This window comes from Mesoplodon bidens (assembly GCF_964165515.1).
Source record: "Mesoplodon bidens genome assembly, chromosome: 20".
Lineage (NCBI taxonomy): Eukaryota > Metazoa > Chordata > Mammalia > Artiodactyla > Ziphiidae > Mesoplodon > Mesoplodon bidens.
The window spans coordinates 14,310,742-14,330,271 of record NC_138181.1 but is presented as its reverse complement, the minus strand read 5'-3'; the positions used below and the strand labels follow the sequence as shown (position 1 = coordinate 14,330,271).

The window sequence follows — 19,530 nt, the reverse complement described above, 5'->3', positions numbered from 1 at the left end:
AACCACTGCCAGAATCTTCTGGGCCTCTGACTCTTAGAAGGAAAAAGAGACTGAGAGGCAATGATTGCCTCCTCATCTGATGTGCTTTGGCAGAAGATGGACAATATGTTGATAGAAGTTCAAGCATCTGAAGGATGTTGAGATAAGGTTATATTTAAATTTTATTCCAACTCTGAGATGCTATAATTCTAACCGGAAAACACACACGACCAGAACACCTCACCCCCATACAATCTCAACTATTATCTATGTACTACGGTAAGGCAAGTTACAAACATAAAACATAAATTAAAAAGACATTTGATAACTTTCTCAATTCATAGCCATGCAAATAGAGTTGAATTCTCTGAACAGATTACTAAGTGGATTTACTTAGCCCTCATGTAGAATGGAGGCTTCTGAACTCCTTGAAAGATGGGAGTTTTTAAACTAGTTTCAACAGTTTCTTCCTCCAGTCTTATTTACATTTTTAAAATTTACTTGGCAAACTCTCCTGTTATAGAAAATTTAGAGGTGTATCTGTATAAAGAATCATCATTTCTAATTAGGGTATAAATTAGGGATACTCTTCTGCAGAATGTGTATGTCTACTAAGTTATTGAATGTGAGAACAGATTACGGGTGTGTTTGCACTGTATCTCAATTCACCATGTATTCTGAGGACTCGTTACTCAAAGACACAGAAAAAATGAATAAGGGAAGGAAGTCTGTCTCTCCACATATTAAAATATTAAAAGAGTAATCGGGCCTGAGGTCACTTCATTAGTTACCTGGCTGCATTAACCTTGGTTCTTAGAAAGTTTTACCATTATCTATTTTAAAAAACTAATTGAATTTACTAAGAACTTAAATTACATTTCTTCCCTTGCAATTTATGCAGTACGATTCTTATAATCTGACAAAGAGCAATTTCTTGAACTTTGGAGGGTATTACAATTTTTTAAAATTTAATTTTTTATACAGCAGGTTCTTTTTTGGGGGGGTTTATTCAAACAGAAAGTCAAAAAAATTATAATCATCCTCATCAGTTCACTCAGTCCCATGTAAGCAGGTTCTTATTAGTTATCCATTTTATACATATCAGTGTATACATGTCAATCCCAATCTCCCACTTCATCCCACCACCAACACCCCCCCACCACTTTCCCTCCTTGGTGTCTCTACGTTCTCTACATCTGTGTCTCTATTTTTGCCTTGCAAACTGGTACATCTGTACCATTTTTCTAGATTCCACATATATACATTAATATATGATATTTGTTTTTCTCTTTCTGACTTGCTTCACTCTGTATGACAGTCTTCTAGGTCCATCCACGTCTCTACAAATGACCCAATTTTGTTCCTTTTTATGGTTGAGTAATATTCCATTCTATATATGTACCACATCTTCTTTATCCATTTGTCTGTTGATGGTCATTTAGATATTACAATCTTGAGGAGAAACACTGGCAAATTATTTTAGTTTCTCTCTTACAGTGACTCATTTAAGGTGAGGACTGTCAACCTTTTTCACCCTTTGTTGTCTTCCACTTCACAAACCTGGATGATTAAGAACTACTGTTTTTTCTTAGTACCTGCTTTTCCCCATATTTCCCTTTATCATTCAGGATAGAATAGCTTTCTAGAGCTGTTTGGAAATCATCCTTAGCATCCTTAGCAGATCCTTATATCAGCTTTCATGACTCGATAAGAAGAACGTATAAGGTTTGCAGCCTTACTGAGCCAGAGTCTCGTCCAGGTACTTGGGATTTGCCAGTGACCTAGAGACAGGTCCCTGTCTTTGTGTACCTGACATCCTAGTAGAGAAGCAGGGACTAGACTATGCTTTATAAATAAGAAAAGTGATCTAGAAACTTAGAAGGTGAAAATACTACGGAAAAAGAAAAAGTCAGGCCATGAGGGAGTGAAGAGGGACATGGCTTTCAGGATTGAACAGGGTCATCAGGGTCGGCATCAGAGAAAAGGTAACATCTGAGCCGATGTAAAGAAAGTGACTAGCTGCCATCTTGCGTCCCCGCGTGTGTGTGCCTTAGCTCAGCTGGTCTGCCCGAGACCCCCTGAGCGCCAACCCTAGTCCCCCGCGTGGCCCCATTTCCGCTCCAACATAGTACAAAAAGGCTCTGGACGCCGGCATGGGAGGAGGATGGGAACGGGGGCGGGAAGTGCCCGGAAGGAGCGAGACAGGGAGGGACAAGGCAGGAGAGGAAGGCGATGATACGGACAGGCGCACCCACTCAGGCTGACTCTCGGGGTCGAGGTCGGGCCAGGGGTGGCCGCCCTGGGAGCCAGGCGATGCCGTCTCTTGTCTCTTCTTCCACCTCGCGGCGGAACCCGAGGACAGGAGCCTCAGAGGAAAGAAAAACGATCATGCACCAGGAGAAACTCGCCCAACTGCAGGCACACGTGCGCATGGGTGGGAAAGGAACGGCTCGCAGAAAGAAGGTGGTTCATAGAACAGCCACAGCAGAGGACAGGAAACTTCAGTCCTCTTTAAAGAAGTTAGGAGTAAACGATATCTCTGGTATTGAAGGGGTGCATATGTTCACAAACCAAGGAACAGTGATCCACTTGAACAACCCTAAAGTTCAGGCATCTCTGGCAGCAAACACTTTCACCCTCACAGGCCATGCTGAGACAAAGCAGCTGACAGAAATACTACCCAGCATCTTAAACCAGCTTGGCACAGACAGTCTGACCAGTATAAGGAGACTGGCTGGAGCTCTGCCCAAACAGTCTCTGGATGGAAAGGCACCACTTGCTATTGGAGAGGAGGAGGTTGATGAAGTTCCAGATCTTGTGGCGAATTTTGATGAGGCTTCCAAGAACGAAGCAGACAATTGAGTCAGCTTGTGAAGAGGATAAATCTTGAAGTTACTGGGAGCTGCTATTTTATATTGTGACTGCTTTTTTAAAATTTTGTTTACGGATCTGATAAAATCTAGATCTCTAATATTTTTAAGCCCAAGCCCCTGGACACTGCAGTTCTTTTCAGTTTTTGCTTATATACAATTCATTCTTTGCCACTAATTAAAGTGAAGAAGCCTGGGAATAAAGTTTGAAACAAAGGTTAATAAAGTTCTTTGCCTAGTTTAAAAAAAAGGGAGGGGGGAGTGAGATCATGACTCCTCTGTCTGGAAATGCCAAAGGTTCGTAATCTCGCTCAGACTCAAACTCAAAAGTCCAGGGACCTAAAAGGGGCTGCATGTGTGCTGTCCCCATCCCTTCCTTATTCTCATCTCCTCTCTACCCTTTGCCACCTCCCCACCCTCCCCCGTACACACCTCTCTCCACATTTGCTTCCTATGGTTTCTCTAGTATTAAAGGCACACTCTCACCTCAGGACCTTTGCATGTACTATTCCCTGTGCTTGAAATGTTCTTTCCTAAATCTGCATTGCCTTCTTACCTCCTTTGCCATCCTAAGCCCTTCTAGCCGCACTGTCATCAATTGTAATTCCCTCTTTACCCAACAGTCTCTTCCCTGCTCTATTTTTTCTAAAAAACTTTGTCATCATCTAATATGCTATATATTTTTAAATATGTTGAAAATGTGTATATTATCTGTCTCTCCCTGCCCTAAAAATGTCAACTACTTGAAGGGGGAAGGGTTTTGTCTCCTGATACTCAGTATTTCACTCCTAGCATGGTGCATGAAGCAGAGAAGGCGTCAAAGAAATTGTCCTTGAGCCACTGAATGGTATTGTGTATAATGGTTACTTACCTGTTAAATAGGTTCTTTTAAAACCTCTGAAAAGAGTTTGCTTTTTAAAACTAAATAATGCATGCAACTGGTCATTTTGTTTACGTCATTCACTTAACATTTTTAAGCATTGCAAAAATACACTTCACCCATGGATTGCGTAAAATTCCATTTGAGGAAATCGGAATCAATTGCTTATTACAAACACAAGCCACATAAATAAGAAATCTATCGTTGAAAAGGGTGTGGGGGTAGGAAGAGCCTCCAAATTAAAGAAAGTAGATTGAATTAATTTGTTCAGTATTAATTTGTTCAGTATGGTGTTTCAGTAGAACCCTCATTCCCCACCTATCCTTCAGCTGGATCCATCGTGCATCTCAGCAGCCAGGTGACCTAAGAAGTGTAAGCCCCACACAGGAAAGAATGGTTGAACAGTTCATGTGCAAAACTGAGGACCTAGAGTGCTGGTGTGCAATCCTCTCTCCATCATTAACATGCTGCAGACCCTTTTAGCTTCCCCTGCCATCACCTACCCACCTGTCAAGCTCTTACACAGAGAGTGAGCAAACGAGGGCTTTCGAGAGAAACCTTGAAGAGACATTATCAGAACACCAGAGTGATCCAGCTCTGCATCACAGAGCAGATGGAACTTGTTGCAACCAACCAAGAAGAGTCAAACCCGACATCCATTTCCGGGCTGGCTTGTGCGCAGCATCCTAATCTGAGCAGATAAACTCCCGTCGCTGGGTTAGTGCTAGAAAATGGTCTTTTGGTTTTTGCATCCCAACCTGGGAGATGCTACTAACCAAGTACAGCTTTCAACGTGCCTTTACTTTATTTGAATGTAACATTTCTTTGGCTTTAAAAGTCTGAAAGTACTTTCTTCTTCTTTAGTGGCCATTCAAACACAAAGCGAAATCAACATTTTAACCTTCAGATAAGCAAGGAGTTCCTTTACAGTTCGAGGTTTGGAGGACACTGCTTTTGTGTGAGAATACTTGAAATTTCCACAAGTTATTGCACATTCATTCCTGGAGTTTTCATTGCAGAAAATTGCCAGAAGGAATGGATTTTGTCTTCTTCGGCTGGCAGAACAATTTTCCACCCATCGCCCAAATATTTGATGAGAGGGATTATGTTGCCGGCTCTGAAAGTTTATACTGTGGATCCTTCAGAAGTGAGAAGGTCTAATGAAACTAGTACCCTGATATCAGAGTCCAGCTTGCTAAAGCGTCTGTGAAGTTGTGGATGGATTTCTGATGGTTAGAGCAGTTTCTGAAAGACTAGCTTCAATGATGCACACACACACACACTCTCAGCTTGCTGCATGGCAAATGATGTTTTTCTTTTTCTTTTTCTTTTTTTTTTTTTGCTGTAACAATATTCTTGTATTCAGCAAAACTCTTGTGTGGCCTTGCCAAAGATCTGAATTAATTGCCTGAAATTATTGTTGTTCATCTTCCCGGTAAATGGAACCAAAAAGAAGCACCGGTCCGTGGGTACAGATGAAGTTGTCATTTGATTTCAGGTTCGAGAAATGTATTGTCTCTGTTGAGTTTTACACTCCTCTGTTGTTGGTTAGGTATATTCAGCATATTAGTACAATCAGCAGAAACAGATTTCAAAATTTCGTGTGTAATGGCAGCAACCTTTTAAGCTGTCAGAATAAATATAAAACTGTTTTTCCCTTGTTTCTTCAAACACTTTATGGACTTCATAAGTAATATTGCTGCTGTCAGAAGAATTTTTCTGGAGCATAGATTTTACTGTGCCATGTCAGGACTCCACAGTTGCCACAGAGGGAAGGCTAAAATTCTTGGGCTGGCATTCCTGTCCCTGGATAATGAGGCTCTGACTTAGCTATTTTAACTTATTTTTCATTTTCCCACGTACCTTACCAAGTGAGTGAAACTGAACTATTATTTCCTACGCATTCTTTGTAGATTTCCTAATCCCCATACTTTTGTTTGTGCTGTTTCTCATCTTTCTTTATCAAATTCAAATTTTACCTACCCCTTGTTACCTAACTCAAATTCTACTCTCCCTAAAAAGCCTCCCCAAAACTATGCAGCTGGAGATATTACTTTCTGAACTCAGACCACTTCATAGACATGGTTTATGAAATCTTTCCGTTTTTTTATTCCGATCAGTTGCATACAAATCTCGAATAAGATAGATTCCATCGTTAAAAGCATTTTGTCCTGTTGTTAACGTGAGCATAATAGCCTTGCTCCAAACGGAATTGCGTGTTTCTCTTCTGAAAGTCTGATCCGGTTTGTACTGGATATTGGTACAGTTGACACTTGAATCACACAGGTTTGAACTGCGTGTGTCCACTTATACGCAAATTTTTTTTCGATATTAAATACTGTAGTGCCACATGATCTGTGGTTGTCTGAGTTGGCAGATGCAGAAACTGCAGATACAGAGGCAGTGCTTCAGTGAGGGGCAGACACAAATGATATCTGGATTTTCGATTTCACAGAGAGTGGGCGCCCCTAGCCCCCATGTTGTTCGGGGTTCAGCTGTACCTCTCACAGCTCATTAGTGTCAGCTGGCTGGTCGTTTGGCATTTTGCCACCCCAACAGAGCTTCACCAATCTGCAAAAAGCCACTGTGTTGATCATAACCTTTCCCATATGATATTTTCAACTGATGGGAACAACAGCATTCACACCAGGAACACCCGAGACAGAACCGAAAAGCTGATCGTAAATCAACCCTTCAGCTCTCTTCCTCGCTCTGTGTCTGCTGCGCCCCCACCCCCCAGATGCACCTACCCAGACCTTCCCCTTCAGGCTCAGCCCCTGCAGGGGCTGCTTCCTCCTCCCTCTATCTGGGCACAAGTCCTTGAGGATACCTTTACTTTGTGCATCCCAAGAAGAGCTGTGCCATCCTGTGTAAGCGGCGGTGTGCAAGTGTATAAGGAGTCCCAGGTCGGACATGCCACGTCTTTTTCGAGTATTAATTTTACTTGAAAATAGGAGGTCATTATTTTTTTTTGCTTTGGTTTTATTCACAAGATGTATTATAAAGCAAAACTCAAAATTTGGCTGAATTTTACGATGCAATAGATACCGGAGAGATGTCTTGTTCGTGGTCCTGCTGTTATTTTCGCCGACTCTCTTTAGAGATCTACATTCTTTCTTCTCTGCCAGCAGGATGATTTCAGTACAATAATTGAAAACTTTGATGTCGTCTAGCCTCTTTAGTTGATTGATTTTTGTCTCCTCTCTTCGCCTTATTTTCTTTTTTAAAAAAATTTCTTTTTGGCTGTGTTGGGTCTTCGTTGCTGAGCGCGGGCTTTCTCTAGTTGCGGCCAGCGAGCTGGGATTCTCTTTGTTGCAGTGCGCGGGCTTCTCTTGTTGCGGAGCATGGGCTCTAGGTGTGCGGGCTTCAGTAGTTGTGGCTCGTGGGCTTAACTGCTCCACGGCACGTAGGATCTTCCCGGAACCACGTTGGCAGGTGGATTCTTAACCACTGTGCCACCAGGCAAGTCCCTTTGCCTTATTTTCTAACATTTTTCTTCTCCCCCAAACCAACGGTTCTGCCCCAACTTCATAAATGCGCCTACCTTTAACTTCTCTGTTTGAGGCAGCCAGAAGGCTAATAGAACGTCTAGATTGTCATGCAGTTTGGATCAAAGAATTTGGGACCCAGATTTATGGATGGAAAAGAGTGGAAAGGGTAGGACCTGGTTCTTGCTGGTGTCATGGCAGTTCTGTAATAAAGCAGATCTTAACCTGGGGGACAATAGGCTATTTTTTTGTTTCCATCCTCTTTTAAAGAGAGGGAAGTAAGATCGGGAAGGTACACTTACTTGTTTGTGTGTGGATCTGTGCTTCTCTACAGCTGAGAGAGATTAAGAGAGGGGCTACCATCCGCTGAATTTTAACCTAGGGTCCTAGGATGCTGTAGATTTGTAGAGCAATTGGGGGTGTGTACTACTTTCAACAGTTCACAAATCATAATGAAAGTGTGCCTTTACTCACAATGCATTTTTCTGCTTTTGGCTGGAATTTTTGAAATTTGCTAGAATTATATTGGTAATGATGGATTAATCAGAGATTCTGACTGTTGTCTCTGAGAATTTTTAAAAATACAGAAAAAACAAACACTTGTATACCCATCTTTCACTCTACTGTTTCTTAATTATTTAGTAATCATAAGTAGTAGTATTTTCCGTATCAGCTTGATAGATTTTTAACAAGAGAAATAAGTAGTTCGGATAAAATTAAAGTGCTTTTTCTTCCAAACCCCTTTCCGTCTCTTTTCCCTTCACCATCTTCCCAAGAGCAGCTTCTCTCAATAATTTAATAGCCTTCTATTTTATGTTCATATTTTAGCATACATTTATATACTTGTGAGTACATAATTTTCATTGCATTGCTTTATGACTATAATTTATAAAAATTTACAGAAATGGAATCCTACAGAATATATCCTTCTGTAACATGTTTCATTCTTTTTTCCTCCCATGTAACATAAATTGAGATTTATCCATGTTGGTAGATCGATTGGTGGTCCCTGCTGACTACAGTATAGTAGTTTATTCCATGAATACATAAATACGCCTTATTTGATTTGTTCTACTCTCATTAGATATATTTTATTTTTTCTCTAGAAAGCATCTAGAACATACTTAATGTGTGCTTATCTGGGCTCATGTCCTGATGGAAATTTCTATATTTATTTAATTACTAAAAAGCAGTGGGGGAAATTATTTAACAGATGTCGTTTGCTAGGCAGAATCCTTTAAATCATGGACTCCAAAGGAAGAACTAGTCAAAGGATTTGGATGCCACTGATGTAATGCACCTCTCTGCCCATGAACAGGGCTCAATTTAAGTCCTTTTACAGATTTTCTCTCTACTCTACCCTTTGAAAAAATACCAGAGTATGGGTCCACAAATCCCTTTGGTAACATATTTTAGTTTCTCCGAACACTAGAGTTGAGAAGTTTTTCGTAGCATTTGACCTAAATTCCTACTTCTGTCACTGAAGCCCCGTGGCCTCTTGCTTTCTCCAGAAGTACTGAAGACCAGGTACTTAACTCCAGTCTTAAAATAACCCTTTCTATCCCAATATGCTGATGTGAAGTTCTTTTTTCCCTTAGCCTGCAGGAATGCGGTCTCTTTAAATCCTTCTCCTAGGATTTCTTCCCCTAGATCATTTGGGTAGTTCTAATGCAGGCCTTTTTTAGATTTATTTATATCTTTAGTTTTATAGTGCTTAAAGCTAAAAAAAAAAAAAAAAGAAAAAATCTTATGATGGCCTTGAACAGGACTGATAGGATCATCTCATAGCTTTTATATGTGACTTCTGTGTTTATACTTACGTATACATGTATATGTATTTGTCTCCTTATTCAGGAAATGATATATTGTGTTCCTTCTGCTTAGCAAGCCTTACACATTTACAACACACATACACTCACACACACACATACTCTCATAGTATTGCATGGCTAGATTATACTTAGCATGTGGCCTATTAGGTTGGCCAGTTATGCCTTTTGATACATTGCACAAAGACAGTTGTTACAGTTTTTACTATTTAGGCATTTTAGTTGATTAAAAAAAAGGGGGGGTGACTAGAGCATGCCAGAAAATGTGTAAAGAAAATTCATAGCAGGATTGTTTTCAATAGCAAAACAAAACAAAGTAACATGGCCATTAACAGGAGAATGGATAAGTAATAGTCACACAATGGAATACTTCGATGAAATGTATGAACCTCAACCACATACGTTGGCAATGATGAATTTTAAAAACAACGTTGAGGGCAAAAAGCAATCAGAAGAATAAGAATGGCCAATAAACATGAAAAGTGGCCAGAAGCATTAGCCGTTAGGGAACTACACATCACAACCATGAGAAACTACTTCATATTAACACTAGGATGCCTGTATTCAAAAAGAAAGATAATAACAAAGCTGTATTCAATAACAAAGATAATAAGAGGATATGGGGAAATTTGAGTCTTTATACATTGTTGGTAGAAATGTGAAATTATACAGCCATTGTGGAAAATAGTTGGTTGTTCAGAGTTAAGCGTAGGGTAACCATACAACCCACCAATTTTACTCCTAGATATACCTGAAAGAAATGAGAACATATGTCCGTGCAAAATCTTGTTTATAAATGTCCATAGCAACATTATTTACAGTATGAAAATGTCCCAGATATCCATCAACTGATGAATGGATCACATACTGTATACTTCAATTTATGTAAAATGTCCAGAATAGGCAAATTTAGAGAGAGAAAAATTGGATTAATGATTGCCAGGAGCTGGGGTCAGGGGAAGAGGAGGAGTAGCTGTTAATGGGTACAAGATTTCTTTTGGGGGGGGTGATAAAAATAGTCCAAACTTAGATTGTAGTCATAGTTACACAAATCTGTGATTTTACTGAGACCACTGAATTGTATACTTCAAGTGGTGAATTTTATGGAAGGGGAATTCTATCTCAAAGTTTTTTTTTAATCAGAAGAATGAGTGTACGCTTCCAATTTTTATAAAGTTCGAAACCAGTCAACTAAACAATATATTGTCTAGGGTTGTATACCCATATGGTAAAAACATAAACAGAAAGGGGGAAATTATCTGAAAAAAGAAAGGTAAAAAACCAACAGCACAGAATGGCGGTTGTTAGCACTGAGTTTCACATGGTATCACAGCAGAAAGTTACAGAGCCATGGTGTTGGGAATATTCTGTTTTCTTAGGTTGAATAGTGTGTTCCTTTTACTGTCACGCTTCATTTCTGATGTTTACATATATTTTAATCAGTGTGTATTACTAAAAGTTTTATCTGCATCAAGTACTTTATAGTAAAAATCTGAATGCATCCTTCTCTGCCTTATGAAGGACCTGTATTTTTCCACTAATGTAACATGTGCTCTGTTTATACTGCTTCCATTCCCTCCAAGAGACTAGTAGGGAGGGCCTGTGGGTGGGCATCCGGTAGAGGTGGCCCATTGCTTAGCTGGCACATTAATGAGCTTTAGGTTGTACAAATCTGAATTGTTATATATTAGAAAATGGAGGGAATGCAAGTTTTTTCCCCTAAAAGTCAGTTTTGTTGTTGTTTTGCCCTTTAAGAAGGAATAGGCCGAGGAGGAATAGGTGAGGGTAAGAAGTGAGAGAAAAATGACAAAATTACATGGGGGAGTAGACAGGCTATTTTCATGAAAATGGAAATCTGATACCCAATTTAAATGCCATCCACCTCTGGGGACATTAATATAATCCTGCTGTCTAACAAAGACTTTGTGTAAGTAAACTTCATTGAGCATTTATTTTTAATGTTTTGGTGGTTTTTTATGGATATAGTTTACATATAACATTGTATTTCAGTTTTACAACTTAATAACTTTATATTTGTATCTATTGAAAAATGATCACCATAAGTCTAGTTAACATCCATCACCATCATAGTTACAAATATTTTTTCTTGTGATGAGAACGTTTAAGGTTTGCTCTCTTAGCAACTTGGAAATGTGCAATGCAGTGTCATTAACTGTAGTCACCATGTGGTACATTACATCCCCAGTGTTCATTTTATAAGTAGAAGTTTGTACCTTTTGACTCCCTTCATCCATTTCACCCAACTTCTACCTCCTGCCTCTGGCAAACCCCAATCTATTCTCTGTATCTGTGAGCTCAGTTTTTTGTTTGTTTGCTTTGGTTTTTAGATTCAACATACAAGGGAGATCCTAGAGTATTTGTCTTTCTCTGTCTGACTTATTTTCACTAGCATAATACCCTTAAATTTCATCCATGTTGTCATAAATGGCAAGATATTCTTCTCCGTTTTGGCTGAATAATATTCCATTGTATATGTATATGCCACATTTTCTTTGTCTATCTGGCTATCAATGGACACTTAGGTTGTTTTCATATATTGGCTACTTTAAATAATGCCTTAATGAAAAGCATATTTTTTTGAGTTAGTGTTTTTGTTCTCTTCTGATAAATACCCAGATATTGCTGGATCTATTTTAAAGTTTTGAGAAAATTCCATACTGTTTTCCATAGTGGCTGCACCAATTAAATTCCCACCAACAGTGCACAAGAGTTGCCTTTTCTCCACATCCTCAACACTTGTTATTTGCTATCTTTTTGATGATAGCCATTGTAACAGGCATGAGGTGACATCTCATTGTGGTTTTGATTTGCATTTCCCTGATGATTAGTGATGTTGTGCACCTTGTCATGTTCCTGTTGGTCACCTCTATGTCTTCTTTGTAAAAACGTCTATTCAGGTCCTCCGCCCATTTTAAATAGGAATTTTTTTTTTTTGCTATTGAGTTGTATGAGTTCTTTGTATATCTTGAATAATAGCCCTTTATCAGATATATGATTTGCAAGTATTTTCTCATTTGGTAGGTTGCTTTTTCATTTTGCTGATGGTATCTTTGCTGTGCAGATTTTTTTTTTCTTTTTTAAGAAATGGAAAAGAGCTATGTTTTAGGACTGATTATGTCAAGAGGAATGGCATCAATGACATAAAATTTAGCTGATAAACTTAGGGAGGGGGGAAAAAGAGCTAAGAAAATGTTCAGTCTCCCCGACTTTTCTCCCATAGGTTCCTTACAGATATTAGCAAAAGTTGATCTTAATTTGTGATTTCCAACCCCACGAATGCACTCAGTTTGGTAGGTGAGAACCTCGTTTGAAATCCCTTTTGAATCTTAAAAAGTAGTAGTATATCCCTGGGTTACATGATTATTCTTCCATCTGAAACATCCCTATTGACCTCTTTTATACGTGTTTCTGTTTTTATATGCCCCCTTTTCAAAATTGTAAAAGTTACATGACATTTTTAGTGGCTGCTCTAAGGTTGTGACACACTTATCTAAATTGCATCTCATCAGCACCTTAATGAACAAACTCTTTATTAACCCAGCCTTAATCAAAATGTTTCTAAAAATTAGAGCAGTGATCAACCATCAGGCTCTGTGTGCTTAGCTCAGATGTTAAAACTTCACATCCCCTGAGGAACAATTCACATGATTGCTGGAGTATCCAAAGTCTTAAATCCATTCTCCATGTCCCCCATCCCCCAAGACACTGTACCCAACACCCCCACTAACCCTAATATCCTCATATAATATCTGCTAATTCTGATAATTAACATTTTAAAATGTTTATTTTGTTCTGTGACTATTTTTGGAATAAATTCTGTGACAGTGCTCTAGCTAACTGGCATGGTACTTGGATGCCTAAAATCAGATTCAAGGAATCACTTTTCTAATCAGTTTTGCACCCACTTGGCCATAATCTGATCCAAACTCAATTCTCCTAGTCTTTGATGAGCTCTCATGTGGAGCCAACTCTAAATTCCCTCAAAGAGAGACGTTTCACTTGCCCTTTTTCTGATCAGTGGAGCCCTCACAGAACTTCAAGAGTTTTCGAAGATGATTACAATGAGTACCGCGATTGCAACCAATTCCTAAAATGCCTTGGGATATTTTTACCCTGCAAGCTGTTTATGCAAAGAGAGGAAGTTTCAACTAGAAGGAATGAAATAGTTTAAGGCATTTTTGGGTTTAAATGTCAGATTTTTTCACTTGAATCTCAGTATTCCATGGTAGAAAGAACTCTGTTTCTTAAGAGAGGTGTTTTCAGTCCCCTAATCTTGACTCTGCCATTAACTAGATTAGTAAATTTGGGCAAGTTACTTAGATCCCACGATTGGCACTTTTCTTGTTTGTAAAATGAGTTAAAATGGATGATTTCTAGAATGCCTTCTAGCATTAACATGCAGTGTTCACAAAGATAGATTTAGACCACTCTGCCCCTTTCTGCTTTTTCTATGACAAAGACACCCCAACTATCCATCTAAAGTTTTTTTCTTAAGGACATGTGTTTTCAAAAACACAGCATGATGTTGACTTTTACCTTTGCTCTAAATACTTACAGAAACCTGGTTATAGAGCATTTACCAAGTAATGATTCTTTGCTGTCAACAGCTTATCATAGTGAAGTATATTAAACAGATCTAGAAAGAGTTCCTTGTTTATCTACTTTTGTGATTTAAGACCTATTTTTACTCATAATTATAATGGCATCGTCATCGTTGTTTTGGCTTATCTAGAACATTAATTCACAATCAAGAAAAGCAACTATGAAGAAATATATCACGTCTGTGTCAATAGATAATTATGTATCAATAGATGATTTTTAAGAACTGACAGATCTGATTATTGGAGGGTCCCATGGATAAAATCAAGTTGGAGTTTCAGAGCAACTTAAAAGAACTTCTAAAATTAAGAATGTACTCTTTCAGCTCTTTAACTTGTTTTAATTGGGCAGAAAGGCAATGTGTTACTTCCAAAGTTTTTAGTCATAGTAAAATCCAGTTCAGCTATTAAAGAAGAAAATCTTTTCTCTCCTGCCCTAGAATGTTCATAGAGTCTACAAATATGGTCTTATTTTGTGTGTGTCCCAATTATAAGTGGCATAATTATCTCCATATTTGGCTCATTAAACATTACATTCTTCTGTGAATCACTGCAGCGTGACAGTGCCCCAGCCATGAAATAGTTGCCTGTGAGACAAAGGGAAAAAGCACAATTCTGTTCTAGTAATTTTACCTTTAAGTCTACTGTTGTCATTTGAGAACATTGTTTTGATGTATAATTAATCTCACTGAAATCTAGTGTCTTCCACTAACTAATAGAAAACCCATAATCTGCATTTGTGGCAAGCCCAGACCTACAACCAAACCTTGGGTCCACATTGATCTTGAAGGTTCGTGTTGTTCCCTGCAGTCATAGGGGGAGTAGTACATTCTTCAGAAAGTGGCCCCTGGAGTCCTTGGCCACCAGAGTTATAATAAGAGCGGGAACTTGTCTCATCCATCTCGCCATGTTCTGTAACGCAAGACACGGCCTCAGAAGCATTTATTACTTTGGAAGCCAGGTGGACTCCTAGGTAGAGGAATACGCCACCTGAGTTGTTGAGCTTGTCACAGCTGTTCCATCTGGGATTTGTGTGGGGTAGGATGGGGACCTCAGGGTGGAAGGTGAGATGAGTGAGTTATTTTGGTGTTTTGGAATGTTAACATCTTAATCCCTGCAGAATTATTTCTAAGAATTTTAAATGTTGAGAGATGAAGAATTTATTTTGTCTTCTCATATGAAGAAGATATTTCTACTTTCTGCCATACAGGAAGTGGGAATTAACCAGGAAAGATAAATGCTTACCTTAAATATGTTGATATTTTACTGAGTACTCAAATGTCCCTCCCCCATTTTTTTAATGTCCCGTGAATGCCCAGTTTGCTCCAGTTAAGTGTTTGCATGTTCTGATATAGCTCATCTTTCAATACACTCCGTGTCTGCCTCCATCCTATAACCATGTGGCCAGGCACACTAGCTTTCTCCCTGGCTTGGTCTTCAGTCTGAAGAGTAATTCATTACTTTTATTCATCATCGGTCAAAACTTTGTGTGCCTTCACTTTCATCACAGTTTATTCTGGGTTTCTCTTTGTAATGGGAAGTCACTTGGGGAAAAACTCAAAGAAATAAGAAACACCTTGTAAATTGCACTCTGAGACCTTGAGTAGTAAACAATTGTAGGCTCCTTGGTTACTTTTTTTTCTCTTTGTTCCAAACTGAGACTTTGAGGATCTTCTCTTTTCCCTTTAAGAACCTCCAGAGCTATTCTGTTGTCTTGCCAGTGGCGTTGCATAGAGCAGATGACCAAGGAGGTGGTGTTTTGATTTGAATCCCTTCTATGTGGTGATAATCACTGTACTGCAGTGGCTCCTTCCCAAAAGATGGACAACAGCCAGTGAGGTTTCCTGGATTTCTGGAATCAACTAGTCATTTTTAGAGTTGACATTATCATCCATTCAGTGGAAAGAATCATTTCCATGTAGGTTTCATGATGCCACATTCCCCACCCCTAAAACATTGTACACAACCCCCCACTAATCCAAATAACCTTATATACTTCTAATTCTAAAAATTAGCATTTAAAATTATTTTGCTCTGAGACTCAATCAGATTTGCTTTTTCAGTTTTGCATCCTAGGAATTATATATTAGTGATGAAATGGTACCATAGCACTTACCTAGGGTTTTTTCCAATAAGCAACTTGTAATGTTGCTCTTGTTAGCTTCCTCCGGCATTGCTCTGCTTTGTGTACATCGTCCTGCCAACTTTAAGCACTGTCTTAACACTGATTTTTAATGTCTTGACATTGTTTTCTTCAGATAGAGGTACTAAGTGTGCTTTATTTCTGTTTTGCAGTTATGATGTTGAATCCTAACCCTAATCGACTGTAAACACCTTTGGCCTCCTGTTTGAGAGCCTTTGGGTTGATGGTGCTAGATTTTTTTTTTTATTGAAGTATAGTTGATTTACAGTGTTGTGTTAATTTCTGCTGTACAGCAAAGTGATTCAGTTATACATACATATACATTCCTTTTCATGTTCTTTTCCATTATGGTTTGTTGCAGGGTATTGAATATAGTTCTCTGTGCTCTACAGTAGGACCTTGTTGTTTATCCATCCTACATATAATAGTTTGCATCTGCTAACCCCAAACTCCCACTCCATCCCTCTGCCATCTCCCCTTCCCTTTGGCAACCATAAGTCTGTTCTCTATGTCTGTGAGCTTGTTTTAATGTATGTTAGGACTACAAAAAAGATAGAGATAGGAGGAAAAAATGATAGTGCAATGATGTTACTGACCTGGGTTCTTGGCCCTCTTTAGTCAATAGAAACTGATCAGAGGCCAGACAAGAAATTCAGGCAACACTTTATTGAGGCTTCTGCTGTAGCAGGGGGGAGTGAAAACAAGCAACATGTTCCCTTGCTCCGTCCCTGAGAGGGGCAAGCTGGTTCCTTATATGGGGTGAGGGTAGGGATGTATCCAGGGGTCAGGCCGGAGGAGTGGCTTAAGTGGCTTGCCCACCCCTAAACCCACCTTAGTAGGCTTTTTTGTTATTGCTTTTTTTTCCCCCTGAAATTCCTTAAGTCAGATGCCAGATTCTCAAGGTACAACTTCAGGTCTTCAAATGATGTGTTAAGTGCAGGAGGCATGCACAGTACACTGCTTTTGCTACAGACACCCTGTTTTTGCTCCTGGCTCCTCAGAAGTCGTAGTTGGGTTTTTGGTCTTTTTGTATCTTGTTGTCTATAGTTTGCCCCAACTGTGCATGCACACAGTTATTTTTAGTCCCTTAGAGTTTCTTTGTATTTTGACGCTAGTGGAGATATTTGTCCAGGTGCAAGCACTGCAGCAAAGGGTCCAGGGTCCCAGCCTGTCTCAACATATCAATACCCATTCTTTCCTCTCCCTTCCTATCCCAACTTACCTAACAAGAACATTGTCTTCCGCTCTGCACTGCCCACTGCTGCTCTAGAAGTCACCTCTAAAGGTTGGGGAACATCTCAATCCTTCTAGAGCACATATGGCTGCATTTAATTGATGGTTTAATATCTGCCGCCAAAGTACCAACTCTAGTGTTGGTTGTTTCTTTTAGTTTTAAAAGTTGTTCCATAGTAGCACAGGTAATTTCTGCTCTCCTCACCCAGACCCTAGGTACCAAGAAAGCTAAGTGCTTGCCATAGGCTCTAGGTACCTGCAAGCTATCCACCTACTGATGACAAACAGCAAACAGGAACGGCCTAACAGTATTCACATGATTGATTCATATTCATTTATACATGGAGGAGGATGCTGAGACAGGTAAATTGAATCACATAAAGCAATTAAACTTCTCTGTTAGAGTGTTCTTTTTCTCCCATTCTTCTTGCTGACGGTATGCATACCAGGCTTCACCCTAGTGCAATTAAGCTGATGAGGTAACACTAAGCTGCTCAAGTATGTAGTAGGCTTTTTTGTTGTTGCTTTTTTTCCCCCTGCAATTCCTTAAGTCAGATGCCGGATTCTCAAGGTACAACTTCAGGTCTTCAAATGATGTACGTAAAGCTCTTGTCCAAACACATTCCAGCAAAGATGAGTGACCTTAATCTTCCAAGCACATCCAGGTCCCCAGTATTGGCCACAGGGTTTCGATGTTAGATATAGCGTTGTAAGGAAAAGGTATGTAAAATTTTCAGGCATTTCTTGAAGGGCTGCTGAATAGACTGGGCTCTTGCTCTGACACTTTCTTCTTCGCAAACAAAATAATCTACAGGATGAAAATCGACTGCATTTTCATCCTCTGCCCATCCATCCATCCATCCCTTAGTTTACGTTTAATAATTACAGTAATGTGCTAACAATAATTTGTTATCTGTTGATTGCCTAATATGCCATATAATATCCTAATAGGCTTATAGTACTATATTATTCTCTTTCTACATGAAATACTATGAAGGGTAAAGCAGCTTAGCGTTAGATTCAAATCCAGGTTTTCTTACTAATGAGTTATATGATCTTAGGCCAGATATCTGACTCCAAAGCCCACATCCGTTGCCTTGCATCAGGCTGCCCCTTGATAACAGTTATCAGGGGGAACAATCTGTTGTGCTTCGATACGCCTTGGTATAAATCTGTTTCCGACAGTGTCTAGCAGCTTGTCTAAGGAGAATGAAACAAGTGAGCCCCCTCTATTGGGCACCTTCCACCTCCCAGTCAGGTAACTGTTGCATCAAATCAGGATACAGCTGCTGTTGTTGGTCACTGGTGCCATGGGGTGTATTGTCCGTCTTGGCTGAATCCCACATCCCAGCAGGCTCAACTACACCTGTGTATTAGGGAAACTAACAAAGGAATGAAAGGCTTTTACATGAGCATCAAAGTTTCATCCTCCTATCAACGTCTGAGAAGACGTTGGAAGAAGAAGGACTTTGTTGTGCGGAGCAGGTCATCTCATTAAGAGAGGGAAGACAAATCCTGTTCCTTTTGCTCTTCTTTATGAATCTCGCACATAAAATACTGATTTTTTTTTAAAAGATGTCAGTTTTGTTTCCTGCATAAGACCTTTTTTTGGAGTCTAGAGCTAGCCATTCTTGTCAATGTTGTTGATTTTGGACTAGTGCAACTGATCTCTTGATGGCTGTAACTCCACATTGGAGATGAATAAAGGAATGAATGGATTGGAGGAAATAACATAAAAAGTAAGGTGTTCTTGGTATTGCTTAGCACTTGATACTGAAACAATAAAAGCTATACATGTTTTAGATTCAAGTTGTTTTACTTTTAGAGATGATACAGTTAAACTTCCTTAAAATCTATAAAACAGGGCTTCCCTGGTGGCGCAGTGGTTGAGAGTCCGCCTGCCGATGCAGGGGACGTGGGTTCGTGCCCCGGTCCGGGAGGATCCCACATGCCGTGGAGCAGCTGGGCCCGTGAGCCATGGCCGCTGAGCCTGCGCGTCCAGAGCCTGTGCTCCGCAACGGGAGAGGCCACAACAGTGAGAGGCCCGCATACCGCAAAAAAAAAAAAAAAAAAAAAAAGAAAAAAAAATCTATAAAACAAAATCAAAATGGTAAGAAAAATGAATATGTAATTCATAAAAAGTAAATGAGAATAGTTGAATCTTCTTTAATAGTCAGGTTTGCTAGTAATCAAAAAGTATATGTTAAACAATATTTGTTTTACCCATCAATTAACAAATATTCCCCAAACACGTTTTCGTGGTGAGGATGAAGAAAATTGGTAAACTCCTATAAAGCTGGTGGTAATGTCAGTTGTCCTTTTGAAAATACATTTAGTCACACGTGATATGCACTTAGTACATATTTATTGCAAAGATAACAGTCAAAAGTTTCATCACAGTTTCATTTATCTATGTAATTATTTATTTGGAATATCACACTCTTTGCCTTCATGGAACTTAAAATCTAGAGGAAGGTGCACTGATATAT

The 19,530-nt window shown here is 39.3% G+C and overlaps 1 protein-coding gene and 1 pseudogene across 4 annotated transcripts in view; both read left to right on the top strand.

Annotated features, from left to right (window-relative positions):
* The window catches only part of UNC5D (unc-5 netrin receptor D), a gene marked incomplete at its 5' end in the record, with an annotated part of 611,405 nt that overhangs the window by 307,183 nt on the left and 284,692 nt on the right, over positions 1–19,530 (top strand). The gene's annotated exons all lie outside the window — the stretch shown is intronic.
* LOC308608100 (transcription factor BTF3-like) lies at positions 2,166–2,841 on the top strand (annotated as a pseudogene). The gene has a single exon. The product of its transcript is annotated as a transcription factor BTF3-like (transcript).